Below are 14,201 nucleotides of genomic sequence, written 5' to 3'. Positions count from 1 at the left end.
GTTACATTTCCAGCTTGTGTTACTAACCAACAGCACAGTTGACTACTGGACAGTGAGCAGCCTCATTGCTTCTAAACTGGATTGATTTAGCAATACAACAGCCAACCAACATGTGATGTTTGCGTGTTAGCCTGGCTCGGTTGGTAGCAGGCTTGCCCCTGTGTCAGAAGGTTGCAGGTTCAAGTCCCAAATCGGGACTTCGAACCCATTTATTCTGGGGCAGTGCTGGGGCTGCCTGCAGCTCTACTCTACAAGCACTGCAAACCACATTAAGGGCTCCACCTTTAGCTATGAAAAGCAAGTGTCCGTGATAATAATAATCATCAAGGTAATAATAATAATACTTATGCTTGGTACAGCGCCTTTACCGACAAAATATACAGTCAATTCACTTTGCAGTAACTTTACAGTGCATTCTGTGAAGCATTTTGAGACGTCTTGAACACATGATAAGGCGCTATATCAAATGCAAGGATTATTAATATTATTCTGTCAGAAAGATGTCCCAAGGTGACTGGAGTCCTGTAGTTCAGTGGTTAGAGCACTCACTTTGCAAGTGAGAGACCTGAGTTCAATTCCAGGCAGAAGGCGAAACCTTGGGCAAGTTTCCTTACTCCACACAGAGCCTAATAATAGTCCGTCCAAAACCAAAAACAATAATAAATTGGTCATTTTCAATCTACGACTGTTTGTGGGACATTGCTGTGCGCAATTGGCTGCCGCGTTCGCCCACAAAAAATACAGTCAATTCACTTTACAGTGTGTTCTGTGAAGTGCTTTGGGACGTCCTCCCGATATCAAATGCAAGGATTATTATTATTATTATTATTATTATTATTATTATTATTATTATTATTATTATTATTATTATTATTATTATTATTATGTGTGTTTTGTGGGCAAACATAGCAGACGGTTTGCATGCAGTAATGTCCTACAAACAGCCATGAAATAAAATGCCCAATTTTTGTTTGGGGTCCAAGTCACCGAGAGAAACCCCCATTTCTTTTCGAACAGCGCTGTAAAGTCCACCTCAACAGGCAGACGGGACCTCGGTTTAACGTCTCATCCAAAGGACGGATATTAATACCGATCATTGCATTTGATATTTAACCAAATATTCAAGTAAAACCCTCATTGTTTTGAGACGTCTTGATGACATGATAAGGCGCTATATCAAATGTAAGGGTTATTACTAATATTATTAGTTGCATTGTTGTAGGCAGCTGAGCTTGGGGACAGGGTAAAGGGAGATCCTTATATTGTAAAACAGTGACGTGCGTTTTTAACCCGTCTTCCCACTTTTATAAAGTACAGATTCCATCTCCCTCAATTTGACCCCCGTTTCGCTCTGTGTTTCAGTGCCTTGGGACATCCTCCCAACGTAAAAAGCGCTTTAACAAAAGATAATTTGTTGTTGTTGTTTGTTTTTGTTGTTGAAACTCCTTTCAAAGCGAGGGCTTCAAGCCCCTGGTGAGGCAAATGTTTCACAGCAAATTCCTGTTTATAACAAACTGAAGGGGTGAATTAGGAGTCAGTTGTTTGGAAATGACATGTTTACTGAACTGGTGGAGCCTCTGTAATCAGTACCTTTTACATTCGGTAACCTTCTGCCCTTGATTAAAATTAACTGAAAACAAGTTTAACTGTTGTTGCTTTGCTGCCGCACAAATAGCACAAGCTAATAATAATATAATAATCCTTGCATTTGATACAGCACCTTGCCACATCTTTGAGACGTCTCAAAGCGCTTCACAGAATATACTGTAAAGTGATTTGACTGAACATTTTGCGGAAAAATGTGGCAGACAGTTGCACACAGGAATGTCTCACAAACAGTCGTGGATTGAAGTGCCCAAATTATTTTTACTTATTTTGAAGGAATTACTACCCCCAGAAAAGCGATCTGCCATCGATTAACGACCGGGTTCCTACTTACTGCTAGGTAAACAGAGGCGTGTTTAGTCTCGTTCTCCCAACTTTTTCACTCCAAACCGTTTCATATTTATACATGGAGAAGAAATCATATCTCTTGAAGTAAACAATGCAAGTGTAAATCATGTGCCAATAAATATTTAGCTTAATTTGAGCTTTATTTGGTTAACTCTTACATGTCTGGCTTGCAAAGTGAAATAAAGTGACGAGGAGCATCTAATACACTGTGCTTTCCTCTGTTCTCCTTTAGCTATCTTGGACAACAATTCCCCCCGAATAAAACTAGTCACTTACTTCATGGCTGTTTGTGGGACGTTGCTGTATCTTGCTGGAAGCACAAATTGGCTGCAGTCTTCACCCACAAAATGTGCAGCCACCTTACTTTAAACTGAATCCTGTGAAGCACTTTGAAACTTCAAAAGTGCTGTATCACATTACAAGGATTTATTTATTACTAGTTGCGGTTTTACACACAAGTGCAAGGCTATGGGGGAAAAAATGCAGGTAAATGGGACGGAACACATTGCTCTTTCAAACAGCCAATGAAAACGCATTGGCTTTCTTCCAGGATGGTTCTAAATAGGGTTAGTGTAGCAAATATAAATCACTGAAACATAAGTCTTTTTTCTTAAATAATATTAACTTTCTTTGTAAATAGCACTTGTCAGCAATTCCCTGCAAAGTGCTTTGAAACATCGTGTCAGGGTAGGCACTATATTAAATGCAAAGATGGTTATTATTATTTATTGTTACTAATAAAAATATTGAGTGTAGGAAAAGGCGACCACACAGCGAAGTCTGGGCATTATTAAATGCTGAGTACAATATCTGAGAATGATGATGGGAGAAAAGCAATTTTATTCATAATAAGTTGAGAGCAAAAAATTGTTTATTAATAACTGTCAAGATGGTTAGATACTCTGTGAAAAATCTGAGAACAAAATAGATTTTGAGCCACTTGGGCTAATAATAATAATTCATGCATTTGATACAGCGCCTTTCACATCAGGAGGACATCTCAAAGCGTTTCAACAACAAGAACTTGCACTTACATAGCATCCTTCATACAGGGTAATGTCTCGGAGCTGTTAACGATGGTGGAGCCTGACGACAACAAAAACAAAATTACATTTATAGAGCGCTTTTCACGTCAGGAGGACGTCCCAAAGCCAAGCTGAGGGGAGGTCAGGAGGTGAGCATGGTGCAAGAAGAAGGTCTTCAGGTGTGATCTGAAAAAGGGAAAGGAATAGTGCACAGGGTTTTTAACGTCCAACTGAACAGACAGACTGGGCCTCGGTTTAACATCTCATCTGAATAACAGCACCTCCAGCAATGCATTGGAGAGACAGGCCAGACTATATGAGTTCCTAATCCGAAGAAGAGTGCTACCAACTGAGCCAGGCTGACACAATAGTGTTGTCAATGAGTATGATATTCATTTGAACAGATCTGGATGTTATCCTGAGGATATAAATATTCCAGTAGAGACAGAAAGGATTCATTACTCAGCAAAGCCATCACCTCTCTTCTTCCCTTCAAGCCGGAATGCGTTTTTGGTTCAGGAACTTTTTCAGAGATTGTCAGCAGATGAAACATGATAAATGCTAACATTATTTACCGGGGTGAAAGAATTAATAAGTTGTGTTTCAAAATCATTGCGATTTATACATTAATCTCGGAGATGCCAGATTCTGGAAAGTCTCATAGTAAGCTGTACAGGTGTCACGTAAACTAAAATACTTTCTCGATTTCAAACAGAAAATCCTCACCAAAAATGGTGTTGGTATTAATAATAATGATGATAATAATGATAATAATATCCTTACATTTGCTATAATGCCTTTCATGTCAGGAGGACGTCTCAATGCACTTCACAGGATTTACTGTAAACAGCTACTACAACGATAACTTGCATTTATATAGCGCCTTTGACATGGAGTAGCGTCCCAGAGTGCTTCACACTGGCGGCGTCTGACAATGATTATAGTTACTGTGTATTTGTAGAACACAGCAGCCATACCGTACACACTGCCATGAAATGCAGTCCTGTAGCTCATTGATTAGAGCACTCGCCTCGCAAGCGAGAGACCTGGGTTTAATTCCCGGCAGGGCGAAACCTTGGGCAAATTTCCTTACTCCACATGCCTGTTTTTGGGACGCTGCTGTGCGCAATTGGCTGCCGTGTTTTGCCCACAAATATACAGTCAATTCACTTTACCAGGTTGGGCTTTGAGATGTCAAAACGAGTTGCATCAACCTATCAGTTATGATGGAATGTTCAAAAAAAAAATTCAAATGAACAGACAATCACCCAATGGATGTTCACCCATATGATCACTTGTGGATACAGATCGGTGGCCATTATAGTTTTGTATTTATAGGCACCTCAAGAGCGGGTAGATTTGTGGTTCTGCAGTAGTGGGGGGTGGGCTGTATTGTTGAAAGTGCCACCCTTCGGGGAACATATTAAACCAAGGTCCAAACTGCCTGTTCAGGTGGATGTTAAAGATCCCATGGCTTTGTTCGAAAAGGGAAGGAAGGGAGTTTCTCTCTCCCGGTGTCCTGGCCAACAATCTCCCAAATAAAATTGGTCACTCACTCCATGGCTGTTTGCAGGGCGTTCCTGTGTACAAATTGGACACCTGCATTCTCCCACGAAATACGCAGTCACTGCACTTTACAGTATATCCCGTGAACCGTTTTGAAATCTTTCAATGACACAATGAGATGCTAGATCAAATGCAAGGTTTGTTATTATATTCCTGAAAGTGATTTTCTTTTTAAAAAACACTATTCAAAGCTCTTCATAGATTATATAGTAAAGTGTAGTGACTGTGTGTTTTGTGAAATAAACTTGTCTATTCCACATTCTCACAATGTGAAGGGCGCTTTATAAGTGTGATTTTGTTGTTGTTGTTGTTTCATGTTCACCCCTGGAATAAACATGAACCACAACATGTTTCTCTTTACTGAAAAGGGGTCCTCGCCCTTGATTTCTAAAATAAGAAATGTTGTTAAGAAATATTGTAAAATTGCAGCTGAAGTGACTCGAAGGTGCCTGAAAAAAGTCTAAAATCCATTTTGAGATAAAAAGGAGATGACAAACGGCAAAGAATTGAGTCAAACGAAAACTGAGCAGGAACAAAATGAAAATGCTTTGAACGATGATGGTAAAACAGAATCCAATTAGCAGGAGGATCATTAAGACACGATCGTAAATGGTACTGACATGCGCGCCGTACATTTCCCTGCGTGCTTTGTATTCCAACCTGCTCCGAGTACACTCTGGCAAATAATCTTTCATTGGTATCATGCATAATGGAAGCAAATGTCTGTGTCATTGAGTGAGGACAATACCAGTGAGCAAAGACTAAAACCCTCCAAGAGATTCTGCAGCAATTGTAATGAACGGGTCAGGCTTCGCAAAGTCACTTCATGCTACACCAGTTTAACAAGATGTTGAACTAGTCTTCAACCTCTCTGCCCCCAACCTCTGGAACTCCATCCCGTAGTTCCTCCGCCTCGCACCCTCCTTCAAGATCCATCTCAAGACCCTCCTCTTCGACAGTGCTTTCGTTCACCCTCCTACCCCTACCCTCCCCTGCCCGCCCTCCACCCCTCCTGATCCCAAACCCCACTTTGGGTGTGGATCCCTGACTGTCCAGTGCCTTGAGACGTTCTCCTGAAGTGAAAGGCGCTACACAAATGTAATTTGTTGTTGTGTGTTCTGTCGGACAATCTCTTTATTTATGGCTGTGCTTGAGTTGGTTGGTAGGTAGGTGTCAACCTGGTTCAGTTGGTATCACTCTTACTCTCAAATTAGAGGGCTGTGAGTACTGAGATTTTGAGCTCACATATCAACTCGAGGCTGACACGTCAATGTAATTCCAATTCTAACGCATGCTGCTTTGAGTTAGGTGCCACCACCTCGGTTAAACCGAGGGCCTGTCTCCTTGTTCAGGTGGACACTAAAGACTAGTATCTTGAGATCTTTAATGTCCATCTGAATGGGGTGGTGTGTGGGATAGTGGAGTGACGGGAGCAAAAAGATGTGAGATATGAGATGCTATTGCTTGTTAAATTTCGCCCCGCCCAGGAATCAAACCCAAGTCCTCTCGCTTGCAAGGCGAGTGCTCTAACCACTGAGCTACAGGACTCCACAAAGTGGAGAGATGGAGAAGTGAGAGATGGCGAGGTCTGTTTTTTGTGAGAAATAATCTCGAAGGAGAGAGAGGATGTGAGGCAGAACAGGAGCAGGGTGTGAGCTGTAGGAATGTGGGGGAAAGAGCAGGTAAATGGGACTGAAAGGATTGCTCTTAAAAGAACCAGCACAGACATGATGGGCCGAATGGCCTTCTTCTGTGCTGTACCTTTCCATGGTTCTATGGAGGAGCAAAATGGGATCCCTAGCTGCCAGTAGAGAGCTGCTGAAAAGGTTTATCCATCACTGTTGAATTGCGAAATGCACATTCTCTGATTCAGAAGCCGAGAGCTGAGGATTAACTGAACTGTGTGGGAGTGGAGAAGTTTGGTACAGAGTTGGGTATGTGCGTGTGGGAGTAAAAGCGTGTTTTTTCAAAATATTTTTCCCAGCAGTTCCAGTTGCTCTCCTTTATTCTTCACTTACAGTTTAATGATCAGAGTCGATTCAGGGTGGCTTTGTTTATTTCTATCACTGCAGTTGTGATTTTCCAACTCGTTTGTGGAAATAATTAAAACGAGCCAAATCATTTAAAATGTCGATTGGGCATTCAGTATCTCTGCCCCTACACTTGGAACTCTATCCCGCAATCCCTCCGTCTCAGCCCCTCTCTTACCTCCTTTGTCCTGTCTAAAGACCTTCCTCTTCAACCGTGCATTCAGCCACCCTCCCACCCCCATCCTCACCCCTACCGCTGCCTTCCACCCCTCCTGACCCCAACCCAGTGTCTGCAAATTGACCACTGTATGTGTGTTGCCTTTAGTCATTCGGACCTAATGCAATGCAGTTACCTAGCTTGTTACCTCTGCCCTCCACCCTCCCCAATCCCGACCCCCACTCGGGTCTGAAACACTGACTGTCCAGCGCCTTGGGACATCCTCCCAACGTGAAAGGCGCTTTACACATGTAATTTTGTTGTTGTTGTTCACTCATATCAAGTATCGAGTAATATAATGCTTCACAAAACCATCGCCGTCATGCAATGTGATGCCAGTTGCCCTTTGATGTTTCCAAGAACAATTATGTCGCTAATTTGGGTGGATGAAGATATTGATCGTGCCTGATGTTCATTTACTCAACAGAATGAACTTAAAGTGGTTTTGGATTGTGCGTGCGGTCCCCTGTGCATTCTCGGGCAGTTTAGCTTTTGAAGACTTTAAAAGCTTTGAATAGTTAATAAGTTTGGAGGTGGCAGCTGAGATTTCTGAAAATAAAAATACCTGGGCATGCAGTTGGTTTTAGGACACGTTTCCTGTCTCGGTGAACCAAGAGACATGGTTGAAATATTAGGCAAAGTGGAATGCATCCAAGATAATATAAAAAGCTTTCTCCAGCTCCTTATATCCATGCAAATTGTGACACAATGCTAAGCCTCACTGGTTAAAGCCCTGAACAGATTGCTTTCATTGCTCCAGGAAGTGTGCGCCATTGATCTGTTGAAATTAGAGATTGCTTTTTTTTTGGCCCTTGCACAACAGCGGGATCTGCGTTGGATTCCACGTCTGACTTATTTTATAATAATAATAATCCTTGCATTTGATAGAGCGCTGTATCATGTTGTCATTGCCCGCAAAACATACAGTCAATTCACTTTACAATATATTCTGTGAAGCGCTTTGAGACGTCGAGACGACGTGATAAGGTGCTATATCAAATGCAAGGATTATTATTTATTATGACTATTCAAAGTGCTTCACAGGGTATACTGGGCGACCGTGTGTTTTTGTGAGCGAATCGTGGCAGCCAATTTGCACGCAGCAGTGTCCCACAAACAACTGTGGAATGAATGACCAATTTTATTTGGGGGATTGTTAACCAGAGCAGGACCGGGAGAGAGAAACTCCCTTCTTGTTTTAAGCAAGAGCTGGATAAGTGTCTGCTTGTGAGCCGCGATGCAAGGAAGCTGAGAAGGTGCATGCAGACTGAGATCAACTGAAGCTGGCTGTTAATTTTAGTAATTATTATTACAGTCAAATTGCAGTCAATGTCAACTGCCACTTTGTTGATCTTGTAATTTTTCTGGTTGGTTCACGATGCAAGGTGTTGAAGGGAATCACGATGCTTTGGTAGTTTGTTACGTAATCGTCTCAATGAGTGAACGCTGACAGATAGGTTGTTTCCCCCTGGCTTCCCTCATGGGGCAAGGCAGGGGAGGGGATGTACGCAAAGTCTTTTCGGGTTAAGCTGGCAATGGATTTAGCGCAATTGAATCACCCCTTTTGTGAGTCCAATTCTTGAGCCAAGGACCTGGTGTAATAATAATAATAGTAATCCTTGCATTTGATTTAGCGTTTTATCACATCTTCGAAACATCTCACAGAATATACCGTGGGGTGAATTGACTGTATTTTTTTTGTGGGGGTGAAACTCGGCAGCCAATTGCGCACAGCAGTGTCCCACAACTAGTCGAGGATTGAGCAACCAAATAATTTATTTTACCTCAAGACATTGTTCATGACAAACCAGCCAATGTAGCTTGTTGCCAGAACTTGGATGAGTAGTCTAGACACTGGGGCAGGAATTCTTCTCATTGACCTCGCAAATCAAAGCCCTAATGGGTAAAGTGGGTGCGAGCTGGATAAGCTTGTCAGATAGTGTTCACAACTACAAGCCGTGCTGATTTAGCTTGTTAAACTCCAGTTACCCCTATCCTAACCTAATGCACATTTTGGAATCCACAACTTTTGGCTGCTGTGCCTAATACATTCCTGAATGAGGTGGGCAGGGTGCCTCCCTCTGGAGAGAGTGCGCATTCCATCCCAGAAACAGGGAAATTTCCATGAGCAGGCGACACATGTGTGGATATGTGGATATTGTGCGCGTACTCTTAAGTGCGGTGATGGGTTTCGGCATGGGTCAGACACCCAAAAGAGAAAATGGAACCAGCTTTCAGCTGGACATTTGCCTTCACCTCAGATTGAAAAGACTGAAGTACTTGGAGTCCTGTAGCTCAGTGGTTAGAGCCCTCACCTCGCAAGCGAGAGGGTTTGATTCCCGGGCGGGGTGAAACATTGGGCAAGTTTCCTTATTCCACATGTCTCTGTTTACCTAGCAGTAAGTAGGAACCATGTTGTTAGTCAATTGGTGGATCGCTTTTCCGGGGGTAATAATCCCTTTAAAAATAATAATAATAATTTTCTTATTCAATTCACGACTGTTTGTGGGACGCTGCTGTGCGCAATTGGCTGCCGCATTTTGCCCACAAAACATACAGTCAATTCACTCTACAGTATATTCTGTGAAACGCTTTGAGACGTCTAGAAGACGTAATAAGGCGCCGTGTCAAATGCAAGGATTGTTATCATAAAGCCACCAGCTTGGCACTAAATGCAACTTTTTAATTCTGAACATGTAGCTGTGAGCAGATATAGTCACGTTGTTGTGGCTGGCTGACAGCTGGTAGGAAAACCTCTCACTTGCTGTATTAATTGCCTTCTTTTGCCTATGCAAAACAGCTTGTTTTTCTTGTTCATGGGCTTTATAAATGTCGCCGTTGCTTTTATCTGTGAGGCCACCCCTAACTTCCGCGCGCTTCATTTCAGATTTTTCTTCTTAATCCCCAAACTAATTGTTCCGTCATGTATCTCTCTCTTGATCCTTGGCACAAATGAGAATGGGTTGCCAGTTGCTGTACTTTCATGGAGAAAAATAAATCTGTTGTAAAAAGAAGAACAACTTATTTGAACTCATCACATTTCTCTGGCTCCCCATCCCAGAGTGGATCGAGTTCACGATCCTCGTACTAACGTTCAAATTCCTCCACAGTCTCGCCCCACCCTACCTTTTTGACCTCCTCCAACCACTACAACCCATCTACTCAGTGAGCATCAGCTGATTCAATTGTGCGCAATTGGCTGCTGCATTTCGCCCACAAAATATACAGTCAATTCACTTTACAGTATATTCCATGAAGCACTTTGAGACGTCTCGAAGATGCGATAAGGCGCTATGTCAAATGCAAGGATTATTATTATTACACATGCAAATTCCCTGTCTGTTCAGGTGAATGTTAAAGATCCCATGGCACTATTTGAAATTCTTGGGTCGAATTTAATTTTAGGGCTATTTGATCACATCCTTACAGAATATCCCTCTCCTGTCTCCCCTTTACAGAGTGGCTGTTTCCTAAATGTGTCCCATGTCCTGGTAACCTGCTGGTAACCTGCTTCAGCTGTTAAGCGCTCTGAGATGCTGCCCTGCATGAAACATGCTATATAAATACAAATTGATGTTGTTGTTAATCTCTGTTTGTCTGAAGTTATATGTGCCTCTTGTACTCACACTCTCTGCTCACACTCTCTATTCACACTCCCTGTGCTCACACTCTGTCCTCACAGTATGTGTTCCCACTGTATTATTATCTGGCTGTATCCTAGTCCTTGTGATGGACAGAAATGTGCTGTTTCTGCTCTGAAACTCTGAATATCCTCATGGTGGAGCTTGCTTATTGAATTAGTTTTCAATTGGAAATCAGTCTCCTTCATTAATCCATCACTTTGCTGTACCAGAGCCACAATTTTGGTTCCGACTGCGAGTTAGTCCTCAAATACCAATTCTTCGTTCCACAGATAAAGAGGTTTGTTTGGGTCAAAATATATCGGATAGGACTCGTCTGGATCTGAAATTGTAGCTTTCAAGTCAGCGTCAGCTACTGTAAAAGCGAATGGTTTGTCCACTCCTCTGATTGCTTTTCCCTGGGCTCGCTTACCATGTTTAAAGTTGATTTCCAATTGAGTTGTCGTTACTGTGAAACCTTGACTCTTACCAATGTACACGATCTGCATTTAGAACAAGAGAAAGATGCTTCAAGTCACCAACAATGTAATAATAATAAGAATGATAGTACTTGTGTTTGATACGGGGCCTTATCACGCTGTTGAGACGTCTCGAAGCGCTTCACAGGATATAATGTAAAGTGGAGCATCTGTGTATTTTGGGGATAAAATGTGGCAGGCAATTTTCACACAGCAATGCCCCACAAACAGTTATGGTATATATAAGTGACCAATTTTGAGGTGCCAATATAGTCTGCACTTTATAGTAAAATCCCGTGAAGCACTTCGCGATGACACCAAGATAAGATAAGGCGCTGTATCAAATGTGAGAATGAATATGTCATGCCTAAGTTATAGATTATACATATTATAGGGATTAGGGGATATGGGGATAGGGCAGGTAATTAGAGTTAGGTCAGAAGATCAGCCATGACCTTATGAAATGGCGGTGCAGGCTCGAGGGGCCGAATGGCCGACTCCTGCTCCTAATTCTTATGTTCTAATATTCTTATGTTCTTATAGAATTTTTTTTGCTGTGTGTGCAGGCATTGGCTGAAAGTATACAGTAACTTTCCAATTTTCCTTATTATAGAGAATGATAGCGTAACCTCATCAATCAAAGTAATTTATGTATGAAAATTTGACGTGGGCGAAATTTGACGCGGAAGCCTTCATTCTGGCAGATCGAAACTTTTACTAGCCGTGTCAGCTGCTTTTTTTTTGTGTAGCATAACAAAACATATAATAGAAGCAGAGGAGCCTATTTTAGAGATAGCCAGAGCTGTCTGAAAAGCCACACAATTGCCATTTAGGTATTCCTGCTCTGTGCCTTGTGCAGACTGTAAAGTGTGGCGTAATTGGTAAAAAAAATTGTAGCTCGGGAAGTGAGCCTTTTGAAGCTAATAGCCTTGGCCAATTTCAGCTTGAAGCCAAGAATATAATACACTCTGAGGCTATTGAACACTGAGGGCTTGTTTACGTCATTTGAGAGCTGCTGGAGGCAACATGTGAAATGATTAAAACGTTGGGATTCGAGTAGGTTAAAATTCCAGACGCTCTCTTCCATTCCGTTTGTTTGATAGCAGTGTTTTTTTGCTGTAGAGTTTTTGCGAGTGCTGCTGACTTAAGTGTGTGTTGTGGAGTGTGCTAAGCTAAGTATAGTGTAGCGAGTTCTGCATTTCTAATCACCCACAGCCTACTATCCTGTCCACATTCCACTTAATTCACTGATGTCCCTGGGCGTAACAAGCACTTTCCTCCCTTAGGATCTTCCCAAGAACACACAGTCATATTGCACTTTACGTATACTCAATGAATGCGTTGGGGGACATCCTCCTGACGTGAAAGGCACTGTAACCAAATGTAAGGAGTATTATTGCGTGGGATGTCAGGAGACATTTCTAATATAAAACATCAGCCTTTAAAGATCTTGGGCGAATTCCCATCAATTTAGCATAGCTTCAGCTCAACTAAAAATCTGCCATAATGATAATAATCCTTGCATTTGATATAGCGCTTTTCACGTCGGGAGGATGTCCCAAAGTGCTTCACAGAACCTACTGTAAAGTGAATTGACTGTGTATTTGTGGGCGAACGCGGCAGCCAATTGTGCACAGCAATGTCCCACTAATAGTTGTAGATTGAAAATGACCAATTTATTATTGTTTTGGGTTTTGGAGGGATTATTATTAGGTGTGTGGAGTAAGGAAACTTGCCCAAGGTTTCGCCCTCTGCCTGGAATTGAACTCATGTCTCTCGCTTGCAAAGCAAGTGCTCTAACCACTGAGCTACAGACAATCTGCAGGTTTCTCCCCCACTTCCCCTCTCCCCCCAAGGAGAGCAAAGCAAAGGTTTCTTTTCTTACCAACCCATCGGAAGACACTCTTTGGTCTTCTGCTGAAGTTCAAAATCCACCCGTGCCTTGACAGCACAATACAGTTTACATTTATATAGCGTCGGGAGGACATCTCAAAGCGGTGGCCAGGAATTCTTGTGAGTGAGGGGAATGGAGCCCAAAGGAGGATGGGTTTGGGGAGAGGGAGAATTGAGGGATAGGAAGGTCCTTCGTTTCTCCGTCGTTCTGTGCAGGGACTCTGTCCCGCATGATGGGCGCTATGTAAATGCAAGCTGTTGTCTAAGTGTCTGTTGTCCTGTTCTCTTCTGGGGGGGAGACAATGCTGGCGCCACTGAAAAAAAATTTGGTCACTCAATCCACGACTCTTTGTGAGCGCTGCTGTGCGCAATTTGGCTGCCGCGTTTTGCCCAGAAAATATACACTTTGCAGTATATTCTGTGACGCGCTTTGAGACATCTCAATGATGTGATAAGGCGCTGTATCAACTGCACGGATTATTATTATTATTACTATGTAATTGAACTTAATTTAAGAGGAACCAGAAGCAAGAGACCATCAAGCAGTTGACAAGTGAGATGAATAAAGATGAATGTTTGAGGCGATGATCTCTCTCTCTCTCTCTCTCTCTCTCTCTCTCTTTCTCCTCCAGAGTTAAAGGGTTTAGGTAATTCTAAAATAGAATAGGAGGGCACGTCCAACCCTGAGCTCGGATGGTGATCCTGGATTAAGATTCATCCGCCACACACATTTGTAGTTGTTCAATACCCTGGGATGTGGCAGGATGTGACAGTAATAAGAATAAGTTGGGCAATGTATGGAAGACAATAGAGGTTGTGGAGCCCAGTGAAATCGAACGTAGTGGCTTTCTGATGGGCGCTTAGTGCATTGTCTCATCACAAAGTTCGCCCTACAAAGTTCATAATAATTAATAATAAAAAAAAATTTCCTGTTAGTAATAGTAATAATAATAATCCTTGCATTTGATATAGCGCCTTATCACGTCTTTGAGCGCTTTGAAGAATAGACTGTAAAATGTAGTAACTCTATATTTTGTGGACGAAATGCAGCAGCCAATTGCGCACAGCAGTGTCTCACAAACAGTAGTGGCTTAAGTGAGCAAATTATTATTATTATTACTTTTTTTAAAAATCGATGCTTTACTCGATATTATTTTTAATGGGGAAAGGGGAGGAGAGGGATGGGGAGGAGAAAAATACTTCATTTGGCTGCTGTAAATTATGCCTGTCTGACCATTTAAGCAACGAACGGGTTAAACACAGGCAGGGCTTTGCTTAAAAGAACAGTTTGGGGAGAGGGGGGCATGAATAAATCATCCCCCAAATTGCACTTTATTGGTGAGCGTACAGGCTTGCCCTTTCTCACAATTGGCTGATGTCAGACTTAGCACATTAGGCTGACACCTGGACCCTTCAGT

At 42.2% G+C, this 14,201-nt stretch overlaps 1 protein-coding gene across 1 annotated transcript in view; it reads left to right on the top strand.

Moving 5' to 3' along the window:
• Positions 1-14,201, top strand: part of LOC103183836 (acid-sensing ion channel 2) — a 260,915-nt gene that overhangs the window by 154,135 nt on the left and 92,579 nt on the right. The gene's annotated exons all lie outside the window — the stretch shown is intronic.

This window comes from Callorhinchus milii, unplaced genomic scaffold, assembly GCF_018977255.1.
Source record: "Callorhinchus milii isolate IMCB2004 unplaced genomic scaffold, IMCB_Cmil_1.0 Scaffold23, whole genome shotgun sequence".
NCBI lineage: Eukaryota > Metazoa > Chordata > Chondrichthyes > Chimaeriformes > Callorhinchidae > Callorhinchus > Callorhinchus milii.
This window is presented reverse-complemented; position numbering and strand designations above follow the sequence as displayed.